We start from the raw sequence: 5,592 nt of genomic DNA, 5'->3' as shown, positions 1-5,592 counted from the left end.
GTATTACAAGACTAGACATTTTCTCTAAAACATAAAACGTGTATATATATATATATATATAATGTGTGTGTGTATAAGCAAATCCCTTTCTCTGGTCTGAAAAGAGTACCCCACAGCTAATTATAGCTGGGATACCCCCCCCCATCGTCACGTAATTAACTCCCCTTCAGTTCACACTAAATTAAATTATAATCACCCTCCCCCTGTTATTATATTAACCCAGACTTACTTACCTACTCTCCCAGATTCTGCGGGAGACACCCGGTTTCTTGGGTAGTCCCCCGCAGACCCGGTAGAGTGGGCACCCCTCCCGCATTCTGCCCACTTCCGAGGGAAGTGGGCAGAATGGGTAGCTAAATAGGGCAATATCGCGGACCTGCTGGAGGGGGTGGGGCTTAATAATATATGCACATTGTGTCATTGAAGCTCCGCCCCTATGCAAATACCGACCAATTGCGGTATTTTCTCATGCAGTGGGTGGGGCCTAATGATGCCATTGCTTGGTCCTGCCCCCCGTCGCCGCCCACCTGCCTCTCCTCTCTGGGTATCTCCGAAGAGGAGAAAAGAAATGTAGGTAAGTATGTATTAACCCTCCCTTTCCTCTAGTTCACACTATTATAAAACTACCTCAACACATACCCAGTAAATCCACTACAGTCACATCCCATACATGCCCTATTTACACCCTGTTAACCCCATCTTCTCCAGTTCACACTTTATACACTTTGCCTGTCCTGAAACTTCTTTCCCCCGCTGCTCTGCCGCATGAGGCAATAAAGTTGTGTCTAGGGGTGGCCTGACCCCTAAATCTGCCACTGGAGTAAGTCATACCCTCCAACAATTTACACATAAAAATCGGTATAAATTCGAAAGGGGGGCGTGGCCATGGGTAAAGGGGTCGTGGCCACACCTCTTTTCCCATACTTTCAATGGGAGTTTGGAGATCAAAAAACTGGTACAGACCATAAAAAAAGGTACTGTACCTGCCAAAAAGGTACAGTTGGAGGGTATGGTAAGTGTGACTCATTGTAATGCTGGAGAATGAGGCCCGGGACATCTGCTGAGTTAGGTCGGGTACATACCTGAATGACACGGGAGGATTTGTTGTTTCCTGGTTAATTAAAATGACAAATTGCCTGGATCGTTCAGTGTGTACCAACGTTTGCGCAATCCTGCGTGTCGTTAATGATATCTTCCAGCTGGCCGTGCTGCATGTCAATCAAAAGATAATGTTTACTATGCCATGCTGCTAAATTCAGCATGGCACGTTAGATTGTGCTGTTGTACCACTCCATCATGCAAGTGTGTATGGGTGGCACAATATGTCAGTCTGTCAGTTCGTATACCGGCTCGGAACACATAGCTCTGATGTGTACCTGGTCTTAGCCTGTACTTTTAAAGCAGTAATAGTCGATCAGGCAAAACCAGCAATATATATATACTAGGTCAGGCATGTCCAAACTGCGGCCCTCCAGCTGTTGAGAAACTACACATCCCAGCATGCCGTGACACAGCTTTAGCATTCTCTGACAGCAAAACTGTGTCAGGGCATGCTGGGATATGTAGTTTCACAACAGCTGGAGGGCCGCAGTTTGGACATGCCTGTACTAGGTGCTTCATCGCACCCTATGGGCGCTCTTCACGCCGTCGCAAGGGGCTACGCCCCCTTAACCCTTGCATGCCTATCTGGGGTTCAATATTTGTGTTATATGGAGTATAACCTGCATTCCTTTGTTAGTGGTTAAATATTGCACAATGAAAGGGTGTGCGATGGTGAAGGAGGCGCAGCCCCTTGCGACGGCGTGAACAGCACCTGCAGGCCACAATGTACAGAATGTAGCGGGTGCGGGGGGTACTGCGGATGGTGTCTGTAGATGCTGCGGATGGAGGGGGGGCGGAAGTGGGGGTGGGGCCCGGATGGGGAAGGGTTGGGAGGTGGTGGGGGAGGGGCAGAGGAGTGGGGGATGCAGATGGGGAGGGGTCCGGAGGCACTGCAGGTGGGGGAGGGGCAGGGGTGCCATGGGTGGGGGAGGGGCACGTGTGGGGATGTTGCAGATGGGTGAAGGGTTCCGGAGGTGCTGTGGGATGGGAAGGGGCGTTAGTGCCGCTGGTGGGGTAGGGGTCCGCAGGCGCCATGGGTAGGGGAGGGGCAGGTACGGGTGTTGCGTCGGATGGGGAAGGAGGTCCGGAGGTGCTGCAGGTGGTGGAGGGGCAGGTGCGGGGGTGCCATTGGTGGGGGAGGGGTGGGTGAGGGGGGGACCGCGGATGGAGGAGGGTGTCTGCAGATGCTGCGGGTGGAGGGGGGCAGGTGTGGGGGAGACATATAAGGGGGGTGAATGGTGGAGGGGGCCTGGAGATTGCTGGGGGTGGTGAAGGGGCGGAGGAGTGGGAGCCGCGGGTGGTGTAGGGGGTCTGGAGGCACAGCATGTTGGGGAGGGGTGGAGTGCCGCATGTGGTGGAGGGGAAGGTGCGGAGGTGTGGTGCATTGGGGAGAGGTCTGGAGGTGTTGCGGGTACTGTACCTGCCAAAAAGGTAGTTGGAGGGTATGCAGTAACAGGGCCAGGACAGGGGTGACAGGGTCAGAACAGGGTTGACTGGGCCAGGACAGGGGTGACAGGGTCAGAACAGGGGTGACAGGGTCAGAACAGGGGTGACAGGGTCAGAACAGGGGTGACGGGGCCAGGACAGAAATGACAGGGACAGGATAGGGGTGACAGGGTCAGTGTAGGGGCGGCAGGACCAGGACAGGGGTGACAGGGCCAGTATAGGGTTGACAGGGCAAGCACAGGGGTGACAGGGCCAGGATAGGAGTAGCAGGGCCAGCATAAGGGTGACAGGGCCAGGATAAGGGTGAAAGGGCCAGGATAAGGGTGGCAGGTCAAGGCCAGGGGTGACAGGGACATGACAGAACACAGGGCACGGGAGAGATTGGTATTAGGGACAGAACAGTGGTGACAGACAGATGTGTCTTACCGGAGTCACTGCTGCTGGCTGCTGCTGTTCCACTCCAACCTTGGCATGGCTGACTCTCTTAGGCTGTAGTCCTGCTTCCTCTGCCCCTCCGCATCACTCCCCCCCTTCTCAGTCACACACCGCAGACCTCGCGCAGCTGCCGGGCACTGTGGTAAGGTGAGACTGGGAGTGACTGGTTAGCCCCCAGGAGATGCTGCGGCTGGAGGGAGGAGGGGGTCATAGCATGCACGTGGCGCGGACCTCACGGCTGCCGGGCACTGTGGTAAGGTGAGACTGGGAGTGACTGGTTAGCCCCCAGGAGATGCTGCGGCTGGAGGGAGGAGGGGGTCATAGCATGCACGTGGCGCGGACCTCACGGCTGCCGGGCACTGTGGTAAGGTGAGACTGGGAGTGACTGGTTAGCTCCCAGGAGACGCTGCTGCTGGAGGGAGGAGGGGGTCAGAGCCTGCAAGCAGCGCGGACTTCTGCAGTGCTACCCGCCGGCTAAAGTGTGTGAAGGAGCTGGGCGCACCTCACTGCGGGTGGCAGCGCTGCAGCTAGCGGTGGGGTTGCCGGGGCTGGAGATAACAGAGGCAGTACGGAACCTGCACAGCGGAAAGTGCCCCACAAAACTGCAGCTAAGAAGCGTGGAGTGTGCCAGAAAGTGACGCTCCTCCGCGCCAGAGAGACCCTGCTGAGTATGCCGATGTGGGGGGTCAAGCACACAGTGAGCCAGTGCCCGTCTGTCTGTATGACATACCTCACACACACCCCCATACCTCCCAAATGTCCCGATTTTCGCCGGACAGTCACATTTTTGGGGGTCTGTCCCGCTGTCCCACCCGCGGGTCGCAGTGTCCTGCGGTGATGGGGGGGGGGGGGGGGGGGCAGTTGGAAAGCTCCTGTACTCGCTGTTCTGCTTAGCAGAGCAGCGGTGAATAGTGGAGACAGAGGGAGAGGGGGCATCAGGGGGTAAGGATTAAGGGGGGGTTCCAGCAGCAGAGCCGGATTAAGGGGGGGGGGGCAGGCGGTACGTACCGTTGGCTCCACAGTTTTAGGGGTCCCCCCGGCTCGAGTAGCTCTGTCCCAGCTCAGAAGCTCCCCCATCAACAGCGGCAGCATTGTGCTACAGTCAGCACACGCTGCTGCGTATTGGCAGGTCTGTGGTGTTGCAGGGAGGCAGCAGTCTCCCTGCTTTCTTCTGCCTGTGCGGGTGTGTAGGGGGAGCGACCACCTCCTCTGGATTTAGCCCTAGCTGAGGGGCCAAAATTCCATAAAAAAAAAAAAAAAAAAAACACGGAATTTGCATGAGGGGGCGTGGCCTCGCGGGCGCGATTAGGCCACGCCCCCAACCCCACAGCAGGCACAGCAATGAGATAGGGCTTCCCTGTCTCAAGTACCCTGTGCCCCCCGGACTCATAATCAGCCCCTGGGGGCATGCCAGCAGCTCACAGAGCGCTGGGCATGCCCCCTCACTGACGAAAACGGGGGCCCTCCCGTGAAGCCACGCCCCCTTTTCGCTCTGTGTGTGTGTGTGTGTGTGTGTGTGTGTGTGTGTGTGTCCCTCCTTCTGCCTGAAGAAAGCTTATGAAGAAAGCTGGGAGGTATGCATCCCTGCCTGTGCAATGTCCATACTATCTGCTTCTGCAGCTGCTCCTAGTGTCCTATAGATTTGGCCAGATCTGTGACTCATTTGACTAACTCCGCCCACTGTTGTGACTCCGCCCAGCGTTAGCAAATGAATCACAAAATCACAGATCTGGGCTATTATATAGGAGATACATATATACATACACACATACACATAATATATGGGGGAGACCAATGCCGGATCAAAAAAGATAAGTATCAGGGTTAGGGTTAGGCACCGGGAGGGTTAGGGTCAGGCACTAGAGGGGGCTGCCCTCCGGGAGAGAGCATCCAGCTCTAGAAGCACTGTACAGGGCATATACAATTAAGCGCAAGGATTTTGCTGCAAAAATTAATGTGGCCATCGCGCCCATTTTTCAATTACCATGGTTATGCATGCTCCCAAATGTCGCGCTATCCATTTGGAAAAAATTGTTCGCAATAATTTTTTTCTGCCAAAAACCCACTGGAAATTTAAAAATAAATGTTGAAATCAGCCTGAACCCCAAAACACTACATATAAATATTGGGTAGATATACCTATTTTCCACTGCGACTGTGGAAATTCCTGGGTCTATCAACCCGGCAAATTCCAGGGTCTCAGCTCCATGACCCTAGTCGAGAAGAGAGTCTAGTTTTCTTTTCCACTGACCAAAATCCACGTTACAGAATTGTACCTCAATAATGACATCATTATTGGCCCAATTAAGCTAATCTTACATTTTCAGTTGCCTTATTAATCATTAGTGGTGGTGGCGGCGGGTTTCTGAACCAAGGCCCTCATACAGCATGGATCGTTATTGAAACTGAAATTGCGATTGTCTCATAACCGCCACTACTAAAAATTGCAAGTGAAGAACCGCCCAGAAATGGTAAACGACGCCCACCAGTGCAATCGCAGCTCTGGGTAAGCATTCGCAGAATTGCGATCGATACGCAGAAACCATCAACATTTGCGGTTGACCCATGCCTACGCAGAATAATGCGAATGCAGTTGCACCGGCTCAATGT

The 5,592-nt window shown here is 54.2% G+C and overlaps 1 long non-coding RNA gene across 1 annotated transcript in view; it reads left to right on the top strand.

The window, feature by feature from the left end:
- Positions 1-5,592, top strand: part of LOC134948565 (uncharacterized) — an 86,759-nt gene that overhangs the window by 114 nt on the left and 81,053 nt on the right. The gene's annotated exons all lie outside the window — the stretch shown is intronic.

The sequence above is a fragment of the Pseudophryne corroboree genome, chromosome 8 (genome assembly GCF_028390025.1).
Source record: "Pseudophryne corroboree isolate aPseCor3 chromosome 8, aPseCor3.hap2, whole genome shotgun sequence".
NCBI classification, from domain to species: Eukaryota; Metazoa; Chordata; class Amphibia; order Anura; family Myobatrachidae; genus Pseudophryne; species Pseudophryne corroboree.
This window is presented reverse-complemented; position numbering and strand designations above follow the sequence as displayed.